Genomic DNA, 14,229 nt, shown 5'->3' on the forward strand with positions numbered 1-14,229 from the left:
GGACACCTACGATCCCTCTTATTTTCCGGGTCACCGGGTCACCAGTGACCCGTATGACCCGGAATCGCGCAGATCGCAGGTCTGAATTGACCTGCGATTTGCGCGCATCGCGGTCATGGGGGGGTCTTAGGACCCCCCTCGGCGATGTGCCGGGATGCCTGCTGTTAGATAACAGCAGTCATCCCGGTCTGATCACCGCTACCGGCGACGCGTCGCTCCCGGAACCCCGCGACGTACATGTACGTCGCCGCGCGCCAAGTGACACTTTGCGGCGCCGTACATGTACGTCGCTCGTTATGAAGGGGTTAAACAAGTTTAAAATCACTTTTAAATTCGGCCACTAGTGGGTCGCCCTCCTAGTGGCCGAATGCATTCGGCAGTGACGTCACTACTGAATTTCGACTCATTTAAGCCTGGCAATGAGTCGAAATTCAGGCACTGCGGTGCTCGCTCCCGCCTGTCAATCAAACAGGCGAGAGCAAGCTCCACTGGCCTCGCGCACGGCCCCACCAGCCCGCCCCCGTTACCCTGTCCCTGTGCCCACGAGCACGATCGCTACCATCACCGCTAGCGGGGTCCCTGTGCCCACTAGCGGTATCACAAGAATGCCAAGTGCGGCTCTGTTCCCCGTCCCTGTCAGCTCTCAGGGTACGGGTACAGATTTAAAAGCCTTGCGCGCAGCTAACGTAGTACTGCGCATGCGCAGTACTATGCAAATAGCGTTGGGCTAACGCCAGGCTCCTAGCGCTGCCTACGTTAGCCCTACTCTATTTGCATAGTGCTGCGCCTGCGCAGTACTACGTTAGCCGCGCGCGAGGCTTTTAAATCTATTCCCATACCCTGAGAGCGGACAAGGACGGGGAACAGAGCCGCGCTCGGCATTCTTGTGACACCGCTAGTGGGCACAGGGACCCCGCTAGCGGTGATGGTAGCGCTCGCGCTCGCGGGAGGCATTCTTGTGACATCGCTAGTGGGCACAGGGACCCCGCTAGTGATGATGGTAGCAATTGCGCTCGCGGGAGGCATTCTTGTGACACTATGACGCTAGACAATAGGGTGCCTCCAGCTGTTTCACAACTATAATTCTCAGCATGGCCTGACAGCTAATAGCAATCATGGCATGCTGGGAGTTGTAGTTGGGAAACAGTTGGAGGCACCCTATTAGATAAATAACACTCATGCATAAACGATGTGAGGGTGGAAGCAAGCGCCCAGCAAGGCGTCAGTGACGTGGCGCCTGTTGGGAAGCGCTGCTTCCTGTCCTGCTTTATAGAGCAGATTTAGAAGCACTAAATCTGCTCTATTAAAGCGATTAAAAATATTTTTGAAGCCAGGTAGGGGGTTAGGGCTAGATTACTACTAGGTAGGGACTTTTTAGATTATATAGTACTTGGTGGGAGCTACCCTTTAACTACTACCCACCAGTTGATTAAAAAAAATGTTTTTTAGGCTAAGTTTCCACTTGTTTTTTTTCTGGCAGTTTTTGCAATACTGCCACTGCAATTTTTGAGCCAAAGGCAGAAATGTATTCAAAAGTAGTAGGAAGTAAACAAAGTCCAAAGTGGATACAGCACCAAACAGCTGTTGGATAGCAAATAAAGTCTCACTCCATCTACAAGCTTGAGTCCCCAGCTGTTTGGTGCTGTATCCATTTTGGACTTTGTATGCTTTTCCGGGTTGGCATTCTCCAGCTGAGGCCCGGGCCACTTTCGGGAGGGGCGGGGACACCATCGGGAGCGGTGGGATGCGGTCCGGAGCAGCGGGGACAGGTGAGTATGACTTTACTTTTTTGCACGAATCCCTCAACATACGATGGATTCGACAAACGATGGCTCGTTTGGAACGAATTACCATCGTATGTTGAGGGACCACTGTAGTCACTAAAATATTAATTGGCAAATGTATTACAATCTTGCACATGGTATAATATATTGTACTGCCTCTTGCTAGGCCTTTTAGACACGTTTCTTCCTTAGACTTCATGTCTGGCATACATGTTTGCCAGTAATCGGCAGCAATTATGCACATATTTAGGCACATTGTACGACACCTCTTAGCAGCTACTTTCCCTTTGACACTTACATAATTCTCAAAGAATGAATAAAAGTGATAACGCTTTACTTGGCACACACCATTTACGCTTTTTGTTTCAGTTCTGGTACATTTTGCTTGTAAATCTCTGTCAAGTGAGAAACAACAGTTCAGCACTTGAGAGATTTTAGATCCTTGAGAATTGTCCTCTTTGAATTTCCTTCATTTTAAAACACAAAATTATATTATAGGGTTTTTATAGGGTTTTACCATTGAATGTTCCAGTGATTGCAGAGAATCACTAGAGTTAACCATCTCCAACAATGGAACAGGAACTGGAACAGTGAGGTGCAGGGACCATGAAAAACCATTTAAAGGGGTACTCCGTTGCACATCTCATCCCCTATATAAAGGATAGGGGATAAGGTGTTAGATCACGGGGGTCCCGCTGCTGGGATCTCCGGGCCGACACCCCTCTCATTCAGGTCACGGAGTGAACTCCGCTCCATGCCAGATGACTGGTGATGCAGGCCGCCACACCCTTTCAATTCAAGTCTATTGGAGGAGGCGTGACATCTCTGTACAAGCCCTGTACTAGCTTCCGTATTTTGGAAGCCACAGCTGCCTGCGATCTAACAGGTTATCCCCTATCCTTTGGATAGGGGATAAGATGTGTGCAGTGGAGTATACCTTTAATAAGGCTGTAAAACAGTGTAAACCAGCTCACCTCTTTCTCCGTACGCAGGTGAGACAGTTCCATAGAAACATGGATCAGTAGTAACACCAAAGTCCAGAGTCTGTAGTAGAACCTCTAGTTGTGTTCATAGCAAACTGATGCAGCCATACCTTTGTTTAATGCAGCCATACCTTTGACTGCTTTATAGTAGTCTTTATTATCCTAAAAAAAAAAAAATCGTGGAGTTACCGTGGCCACTAGGTAACTATAGGCGTGGCCACTCTAGGGCATTGTGGACTCCTGGCCACGCCTATCTGACTGTTGATGACTCCACAAAAAAAGTTGTTTAGGACAATCAAGACTGCTATTACTCATGATAAAGACTTCCTTTACATCAGCGCTGGGACCTCTGCAAGATACGCACCCTCAAAATATTCTCCATGCACCCCACAAGTTCTCTGAGCCCTCCCTCGAGCACTCGCTTCTGATGCCTCCCAGCTCATCGGGCCAGCAAGCTCTCTGCCCCTAACATAACACAGTTGTGCTTCGGCGGAAGGAATCGGGAGTAAGCCCTCACAGCTTGCTCAGGGAACTCACTGTTTGCATCTTTCATACTTTCTTTACTTCACTCTTCTGATTTTTTGCGCCTAAAAAAAGAATAAAAAGCACTCCATAGTGTGATATCGCTAAAAAGAATAAAGGCCCAGTGTATAATGGCCCTTACCAGGGGTGGTTGTGCGAGCCCAGCACAACAAAAGGACAGCATATATGATAAAACCAGGGGTTATCAGCAGCCTTCCCGTTAACCACAATACATAGCAAACAACAATTCCTCCGAAAAGGAAAGGATCATTCAAGCACTCAGAAGTAACCTCCACAGGTAGGTATGTAAAGACAGGTTTATTCCCAACATGCATTGCGTTTCTCGGTCAAATAACAGACCGCTTACTCAGAGAAACGCGTTGCATGTTGGGAATAAACCTGTCTTTACATACCTGCCTATGGAGGCTACTTCTGAGCTCCTGGATGATCCTGTGCTTATTGGAGGAAATGATTTTTTTGAGCTTCACAGTGATTTTCGCACACCTTAATTATTTTCTTTCTTCTTAGAAAAAGATAAAGAGGATGTATACCTACACTTTCTTCTAGAAGAAACCAGCAGAGAAATCATATTTGTGAGGGATGTTGTATCTTCACAACTTTTTGCGCCACCTACATGTGAGGTAACTACAGGTAAAAGGGTCTCACAGGTGGTCACCTCATGGGTAGTTCACCTTTATATACAGGAAACAAGAATTGAAAGAAATCATTATATCCTTTGATAAATACCAACATGTCATGATTCACCACAGAAACCTGATCCGCATGTTCATCTGAAGACTCCATTATACCGAGCCATCCCTGTATAATTCCATAGTACATATCTGATAGCACAGACATAACTGAATAATGAACCTGATATACCACATATTAGTCAGAACAAGTACTTAACATGTAGTAAATTGAGAGAAATTCAGCACTATTTTGTGGTATGAAACCATAGAATGTTCTACTCTACCAGGGTAAAGGGAACCAGGACACAAACATGTATGTTTAGTCACCTGAAGAAACTCTGTTGAAATGGTATTTTACCTGAAAACTCTTCCCCCTCCAGGGTTTTCACATCATACATTATGGTATTATTAGTTACTGCATATTAATATGTTTTAGATATATTTAAGGTTTTAGGTTTATTCAATTAATGTCTGGTGATATTATAAGGTTATAGTATGGTAGTATCATTCAGTTACTGTATGGTGATATTATAAGGTTATAGTATGGTAGTATCATTCAGTTACTGTATGGTGATATTATTCAGTTATAGTATGGTGGTATTATTCAGTTACTGTATGGTGATATTATTAGGTTATAGTATGGTAGTATTATTCAGTTACTGTATGGTGATATTATTCAGTTATAGTATGGTAGTATCATTCAGTTACTGTATGGTGATATTATTAGGTTATAGTATGGTAGTATCATTCAGTTACTGTATGGTGATATTATTCAGTTATAGTATGGTAGTATTATTCAGTTACTGTATGGTGATATTATTAGGTTATAGTATGGTAATATTATTCAGTTACTGTATGGTGATATTATTCAGTTATAGTATGGTAGTATTATTCAGTTACTGTATGGGGATATTATTCAGTTATAGTATGGTAGTATTATTCAGTTACTGTATGGTGATATTAATTGGTTATAGTATGGTAGTATTATTCAGTTACTGTATGGTGATATTATAAGGTTATAGTATGGTAGTATCATTCAGTTACTGTATGGTGATATTATTCAGTTATAGTATGGTAGTATCATTCAGTTACTGTATGGTGATATTATTAGGTTATAGTATGGTAGTATCATTCAGTTACTGTATGGTGATATTCAGTTATAGTATGGTAGTATTATTCAGTTACTGTATGGTGATATTATTAGGTTATAGTATGGTAGTATTATTCAGTTACTGTATGGTGATATTATTCAGTTATAGTATGGTAGTATTATTCAGTTACTGTATGGGGATATTATTCAGTTATAGTATGGTAGTATCATTCAGTTACTGTATGGTGATATTAATTGGTTATAGTATGGTAGTATTATTCAGTTACTGAATGGTGATATTATTAGGTTATAGTATGGTAGTATTATTCAGTTACTGTATGGTGATATTATTAGGTTATAGTATGGTAGTATTATTCAGTTACTGTATGGTGATATTATTCAGTTATAGTATGGTGGTATTATTCAGTTACTGTATGGTGATATTATTAGGTTATAGTATGGTAGTATTATTCAGTTACTGTATGGTGATATTATTCAGTTATAGTATGGTAGTATTATTCAGTTACTGTATGGTGATATTATTAGGTTATAGTATGGTAGTATTATTCAGTTACTGTATGGGGATATTATTCAGTTATAGTATGATAGTATCATTCAGTTACTGTATGGTGATATTATTAGGCTATAGTATGGTAGCATTATTAAATTAATGTATGGTGTTATTATTTAGTTATAGTATGGTAGTATTATTCAGTTACTGTATGGTGATATTAGGTTATAGTATGGTAGTATTATTCAGTTACTGTATGGGGATATTATTCAGTTATAGTATGGTAGTATCATTCAGTTACTTTATGGTGATATTATTAGGTTACAGTATGGTATAGTATGGTAGCATGTGCGTTGTCCTTTTTGTTAATAAATTTACTTGTCCTGTGCTGACCTCAATGAGCAGCGCCTCCCAAGACCGGTTTTTGCTTCTTTTGTGATTTTCGTGTCGAACAACTGGCTCTTCCCCAAGAGTCCAGTCTTGGTCAGAGTGCAGCAGCCTCCAATCATTTATACCCACCTACTCACAACAGATGTTTGTGAGCTAAGACCCCACGCAACCTGGGATCCAGTCTTATCACCCAACAGGTGAGTATATCACCTAGATGTGCTGGTGGGACATACCTAGTCGATACACCTTATATAGGGAGCGCCCCCGTCTCTCGTTTTTTGTCTCTCTATTTCTGAGCTCAGTTACTGTATGGTAATATTATTCAGTTATAGTATGGTAATATCATTCAGTCAAAGTATGGTGATGTTATTTAGTTATAGGATGGTAGGGTCATTCACTTACTGTATGGTTATACTATGTAGTTGTGGTGTGGTAGTATCATTCAGTTACTGTATATTGATAATATTTAGTTATAGAATAGTTATAAAATTCAGTTACTGTATGGTAATATTATTCAGTTATAGTATGGTAATATCATTCAGTCAAAGTATGGTTATTTAGTTATAGGATGGTAGTGTCATTCGCTTACTGTATGGTTATACTATGTAGTTGTGGTGTGGTAGTATCATTCAGTTACTGTATATTGATAATATTTAGTTATAGAATAGTTATAAAATTCAGTTACTGTATGGTAATATTATTTAGCCATGATTCGGTAGTAAATTTACATCAGCCTTATAAGGGTTTTTTGCCTTCCTCTGGATCAACACAATAGGGTTATAGGTTGGTCTATCTTCTTCTGCATGTATAGTGATATCATTTAGCTATGGTATGGTGTTGTTTACATTTACAAGTCGTGCCATTCAGCATGACTGATGAAGATCAATGATGAACTATTTTATATTTTTGTGTATCATTGATGTTCTTCTCCTATATCGCTGGGCATCTATATGATCACTTAAAATGAGCTCATTTACCAATAATCCACCAGTGTAAATGAGTCTTCTATGAGGTGTAGTCAGTCTTAAGTGCCTAGGGCTGCATGAGATGTACATATGGCTTTAGGGAATCATTGTGCTACTGAACAAAACACTGCATGATTTTTTTTTCCCTTCAATGTTTTGTAAAAGAATTGAATGGTTGGAGGTTGTACATTTAGAGGACAAAATCATAGAGGAGATAATACAGCAATAGTACAAAAGCCCTGAATCTACAGAAACCAGCATGATGCTAAACTATTAGAAGTTCCAGACTATCAGTACTCCCCAAAATGATGTCCTAAATGTACAGACAATAGGAAGTTGATAGTCCAGAACTGCTTTCCTACTGCTTTTATACCTGTAATAGGATTTCTACATTATTGGGATCCTGACTGCTGGACCATTGTGCTTGTATAATATCTCGATTGATGCTGTAATGGTTGAAATAAATCTGCACAGGACATAAAAGCACCGTCCAAGTGGATTTTCCTCATGCTTTGCCTCAATGCACCAAATTGTGTTTTTCATATATACTATAGGAAACCACACTGGTGGCATTTACATGTGCCATATCAATAAGCTTTTATATTCATATTTTTCTTAGGGGCAAAAATTATTCTGACTATCTAAGAAGTGACATTTTACAAATTCATTGATTTTAATTCTTTCATCATGGCATAGCTGAGACACAGAGCCCTCGGGTAATGAATACAGGAATGTCACCACTAAGTACCATATCTCTCTCTATAGTATGGGAAGAATCTTGTAGATTTGTACATCAAATTCTAAGAATATCCATTAATACAGGAATGAGAATGCTTGACTGCAATGGCTGTATAATGAATAGCCGCAGTATGTGAAAGTAACCGGACCATATATTGCAACATGAATTGCATGGTATACTTGCATACCATGTGCAATAACCTTGCAATTCCCTATAAACTGTATGCCTGACTGAAAGGCACCACCATATAGGGGGCCTATTAGAGAAGGGGATGGCAGTTATGCACCACTCATGTTAAAGGAGTTATAAAGGATAATGTAACGCTGCTGGTGGGCAACCAACAGCGTATCATGTCTCCAGGTTCTTACCAGTATCATTCTCTGTGCTGTGTGTCTGCTGTATTTCCTTGTTTTCCTGCTCTGGTGTGCCTTCTGCTGCAGTTTCCATTATGTCCACCAGGGGCCACGTGCAAGCACTGGCTGAGTTTTATAGAGCTGGCGTGTGCTCAATAATGGATTCTCCTCCAATTTCAGCCAGGCACTGCATATATAAGTCTGCCACACCTTCTTTTCCAGGCCTGAGCAAGGTTGTTTATTTAGTACTGTCTGTCTGCTGATCTTGTGTTCCTGATCCTGCCTGTCTACTGGACTTTGCCTTTGTCTCATCCCCTGGATCCTAACCTGCCTCTACTGTTAATGAACCTGGACTGTCTAACACAATTCCTGTCTGCTTGCAGCTTGTTCCAGCCAGCCTGCACCAGTAGCCATCCTGGCTAGCTATTCTCACAGCATCTGCTCAGCTAATAAACACCTGTTTAGCTCTGCTGAGTTTGATGCTATCTTTAGTGACAATTTTTCCCATTCTGCCTGCTGGCTGGCTCATGCCTGTGCACAGTGGGTCCACACCCGTGGGTAGTACAGATAAGAAAGACCCACTTCTTTACCAGAACCACTCTTGTCCATGGGCTGGGCTGGTATTGAAGCTAAGACTCATTTGTTTTAACATTTTTTCTTATTTCTTTGCAGTATTAAACTATTTCGTACCATTTTGCATATTGTTTGCCTTTGCATATGTTATTTACTGCTGTAGTCTTTGAATCAAGACAGTTTGCAACTTGACATTATTTTTATATTTTAGTTGTATTGATGCAGTAGAAAATGTTTTCATCAATTATTTCACTCATTGCAGTACTAGAAAAATGAAAAAGTGTTTAGCTTTACAAATAGTTTCCCTGTGTGATGAACAAGTACAAACATGGTAACATCTAATTTTTCCACTTGTCAACCTTAAATTGAACAGAAAATATTTGCATCTTTACACTTATTGGTTGTCTGATTCAGTGACATCAGAAGTATAAACATGCTTAAGATGTTTAGGTTTGGGATTCTAAAAATATAATCCAGAAGATAAAAACTGTAATGTGTGGTAGGCAGGGGTAATGGTGTGTAATGTAGACTGGGGGGGTGATGTGACTAATGTGAATGTTCGTGACGCGAGGAGTGTTAACCTGCCACACTCCGAGGTAAAGCAGTTGACGGTGCCAAGTGCCAGGTAAAGAATACTTCAAATGCCACGTTAAGATAACCAATAAAACTTTACTAGAACAATTGCAAGAGGGGGAGTACGAACAATTCAGTTCAGCTGAAGTGCAGTTGTAGTGATGTATGCAGTAAGAAACCACAGTTGTGTTACAGGGCTTTCTGGGACTTAACCAACTGTGAGGTGATTTAGACTTGACTAGAAAATACTGTAATAGACTGGACTTGACTAGACTTAACTGGAATAGACTTGACTTGTATAGACTTGGCTTTGGGAGCTGACTAAAACAACCTTGCTCTTCTTTACAGTAGGAAATCCAATTTTGGTAATTACCCCGAAGATGGACAGTAATGGACAGGTGCAGCCTGAGGATCTTTACCCCTCTATCCTTGGTTGCTGTGGGATCCGTTAGATTCTTCTATTGTCCATAGAGAGGAGCAAACCCCCAAATTTTTCAAAACAATTTGATTTGATCTGAATTTATTTGTGGCAAATCTATATTAAAAAAGGCTATTTCTGGACTACAGAGAGCCTCAATAGGGGTGTAGAAAGACAAATGGACAAAAGGCGCTTCCTTGTGTAGGATCAACTATGTTGCATGGAGATATGTAGAGGGAGGAAACATGCTCCCCTGGTGAGGTTGTGCTGATTCAGAGACAACACTTACAAAGGCATGCAGGAGTAGATAAAGCTGCTGTGGCTTCCCAAGCCGAAAACATCGGCGTAGAATCAGGATAAGGAAAGGAGAGGGTGAAGCGGGGAAGTGGTGTCCGCGCTGCTAAAAGTCCGGTGGAGTCGGTATGAACTCTGGAGTCAACTGTCACGCCTGATGAAAGGGTATACACCCAGAAACGCGTTGTGTGAACGAAATAAAGTTTGATCTACAATTACTGTTGACTCCAGAGTTCATACCGACTCCACCAGACTTTTAGCAGCACGGACACCACTTCCCGGCTTCACCCTCTCCTTTCCTTATCTCAATAGGGGTGTAGAACACTTTGCTTTATTCTAACACGCATATGGAGTGTGCTGGGGTAGTAAAATAATACGGTTATTCAGAATGACACGCAGATTACAGGTATCACATGTATCACAATGACAGAGCCTGGAAGTGGCATCAGTATGAGGAGACCATATAGTTGCTGAATGACACAGCTTGGATGTGGCTGAAGCATGAGGAGACCATATAGTGTCAGAATGGCACAGCCTGGCATTGGCAGCAGCGTGGAGGTGTTGGCTGCATGAGGAGACCATTTAGTGTCTGAATGGCACAGCCTGGAGAAGGCAGCAGCATGAGAAGACACTAGGGCTTCACAATCCCTAAGATTAAAAGACGAATTTAGAAATTTAAATTGAAGATTTAGGGTAGCTAGTCACAACATTAAAAAAATTTAGGCCCAGACCCAGGCCCAGCAGCATCAGTAAACCATTGGCTGAATGACACAGCCTGGAGTTGGCAGAAGCATGAGGAGACCATTGGAATTTAAGATTTTTAAATGTAAGATTTAGAAATTAAAATTTCACTACTCTGCCTGACATACTTATTGCGTATATGAGGGGAGTACAAGGCGCTTCACTACGCTTAAAACAGTAGTTGTCTAGAACAGCAGCAGGTGAGTACAATTGGCTGTCATTTCACAGTATATCAACCCATGACAGATTAACAGGTACAAAATAGTGCACTTAGATCTAGGTATGTGGTATGCACTTATGAGGGCAGAAAAATGTGCTACAGTACACTTAAAAATACTTATTTTTACCTGTGTCCCAGATTCCAAAATTCCTTTATAATCAGGAAATGTCAGAATACCACCTGACATTCAAAATAAGAAAATTAAACATACATTCTCTGAAGAAAAGGATCCTTCAGGAGATGACAATATGAGTATTGTGTGTTCCAGTGACATTAGTTCATCGGAGGAACAGGAAAACATGATACAACTTAATTCTGCAACTGAAGAACCACAACAAAGAATGAACGACTTAAAGCCTACTGGAACTGAGGAACTTCAAAATGGTAAATCTATCACCTGGGATAGTCAGTAAATTCCAACAGCCGGTGGTCAGTATTCACAGTTCCTTGTTTCTGCTAGTCCTTGGCAATATTCTTTTTATTACTGGTATCAACTCAAGGATACCCACGTTTCCTACAATACACAGTCAATATATGGAGACTATATAGTGGCTGAATGACACAGCCTGGAGGTGGCTGAAGCATGAGACCATATAGTGCCTGAATGGCATAGCCTGGAGTTGGCTGAAGCATGAAAAGAGACCATATAGTGTCTGAATGGCACAGCCTGGAGTTGGCTGAAGCATGAGGAGACCATATAGTTGCTGAATGACACAGCGTGGAGCTGGAAGCAGCATGAGTAGGCATATATTGGCTGAATGACACAGCCTGGAGTTGGCTGAAGCATAAGGAGACCATATAGTGTCTAAATGGCACAGCCTGGAGTTGGCAGAAGCATGAGGAGACCATTGAAATGATTTTGAAATTGAATTTTAACCCCCAAGTTTTAGTGTCTCAGGCCCCGGCGTGTGGGTACAAGGACCAAATCTAACAAGGAGTCACATGTCACATGGCAGCACAATGACAGAGCCTGGAGGTGGCATCAGTATGAGGAGAACATATAGTGGATGAATGGCACAGCCTGGAGTTGGCTGAAGTATGAGAAGAGACCATATAGGGGCTGAATGAGACAGCCTGGAGGTGGCATCAGCATGAGGAGACCATATAGTGGCTGAATGACTGCCTGGAGTTTCTAGCAGCATGGGGAGACCATATAGTGTCTGAATGGCACAACCTGGAGGTGGCTGAAGCAAGAGGAGACCACAAAGTGGCTGAATGGCACAGCCTGGAGTTTGTGGCAGCATGAAGAGACCATATAGTGTCTGAAACAGCCTGGAGTTGGCGGCAGATGAGGAGACAATAGAGCCTCACAATCTCTAAGAATAAAATATGAATTTTGAAATTTCCATTGAAGATGTATGGTACCTAGTGTTACCACAAACATATATAGGTAATGTCCTAGGCCCAGCAGCATCACTAAACCATGTAGTTGCTGAATGACACAGACTGGAGCTGGCTTAAGCATCGGTAAACCATTTATGGGATGAATGACACAGCCTGGAGTTGGCTGAAGCATGAGAAGAGACCATATTGTGTCTGAATGAGGTGGCAGCAGCATCAGGAGTCCTGAAAGTGACACGGTGAGTGGTGCGGTGGGTTGCAATACCAGTACCCAGTGAAGAAGGTGGGTGAAAAAAAGGTCTGATGCGGAGGTATGTTTGTAACTAGGGAGCAGCGCCCTAAATCTGTTTGGCACTATCCATTTTTTTTGAAGTGTTGGTGTCGCACCATGGTCAATCTATTCTCATGCAACAGGCATTGGTGGTTGGAAATCCTGGCTGATCCATGCCTGATTCATCTTCACAAAGGTCAGTCTCTCCACATTTTTCATGGACAGATGAGTTCTCTTTGGGGTGACTATGGCCCCCGCCGCACTAAACACCCGCTCTGACGGCACACTACTGGCCAGGCAGGAGAGCATTTCCAGGGCAAACATTGCTAGTTGCGGCCACAAATCAAGTTTGGCTGCCCAGAAGTCCAGCAGATCTTCAAGGTGTGTTGGCATGGGCATGTCAAGGTATGCCACCACCTGCTGGCTCAGGTCCTGCTCAAGGTGTACCTGCTGCTAATAAGTTGCTTCACTATGTGGGTGAAGAAGCTACTCATCAGCAACTGTAGACTCAGGCTGATGGAGCTGGTTCTGCTCCTGCCACTCCACCCGTCCCCAGCAGCCATGGCAGTGGTAGGTGAGCGCAGGGGGCCCCCCGAGTCAGACCTGCGAGAGGATGGATGATGGCGCCGATAAGCATTTTCCGCTATAAAAGTGGGGGGCTCTGCACAAAATAATTACATACTGGGGTGCATACAGTAGGCAAAACAACAAATTATAAAAAAGAGAGAAAAAGAGGCCAAAACTGCAATTAGCATGCACACCCAAACAAATTAGTATCTGAATTCCTGTATTGTTGCAAACAAATATATTTTATTAAATAGCCATCACATACAAAAACAAGCTAAAATCACACAAAAAGATGTCCTATAACCGGGATACCATGACACACACTGGGGGGGGGCAGACGCTACACAATGCTATGTCGCCACGCAAAGAGACATGGTGCATGCGCAAAGAGCTGTGTGTGATGTCAAAACTATAATACGCATTAGCCGGTACTTCTGCGCATGCGCATCACCACCAGCATCAGTAAGACACCGGTGGCAATGCGCACGCGCAGGTACATCACATCAAACAAATGCAGGGAGGATCGTGACTCTCCCACAGCCGCAACAGCGCATGCGCATGGAATCACTGAAAAAGTAGGGACCATCCAATAAGCATGGCAGGCTCCCACACCATATAAATGCTGCAACCATACAGACAAGTGTCCAACCATACCATATATAGTGATACATGACAACAGAAACGACAGGTGTTAGCCGCGAATTACAAGTGCTGCCTGTGACAGCGCATGCGCATAAAATCACTGAAAAAAATAGAGATCATCCAATAAGTATGACAGGTTCCCATGTCATATAAATGATCCAACCACATAAACAAGTGTCCAACCATACCTATAATGGTGAATAGCAACAGAAACGTAAAGTGTCATTAGTTCATGAACCCTAATACCTGTGTGAAGTGCATACATTCAAATCCCTATGTGTGAGAGAACAAACCAATATATGTGGGTGCCACCCCTCCCCTCCCCAGCAGCCATGGCAATGGAAGGTGAGTGCAGAGGGCCCTCCAAGTCAGACCTGCGAGAGGATGGACAATGGCGCCGACAGGCATTGGCCAACTGGCTACATAGGATGCCTCTGTAGTAGGTCACTTTGTCCTCCCTCTCAGTGGGTGTAAAAAAGGCCCTTATTTTGTGGTGGTAGCGAGGGTCCAATAAGGTGGAGATCCAGAAGTCATCCTGCTGCCGAATTGTGACAATTCGT

The sequence above is a fragment of the Hyla sarda genome, chromosome 9, assembly GCF_029499605.1.
Source record: "Hyla sarda isolate aHylSar1 chromosome 9, aHylSar1.hap1, whole genome shotgun sequence".
In the NCBI taxonomy this organism is placed as follows: Eukaryota; Metazoa; Chordata; class Amphibia; order Anura; family Hylidae; genus Hyla; species Hyla sarda.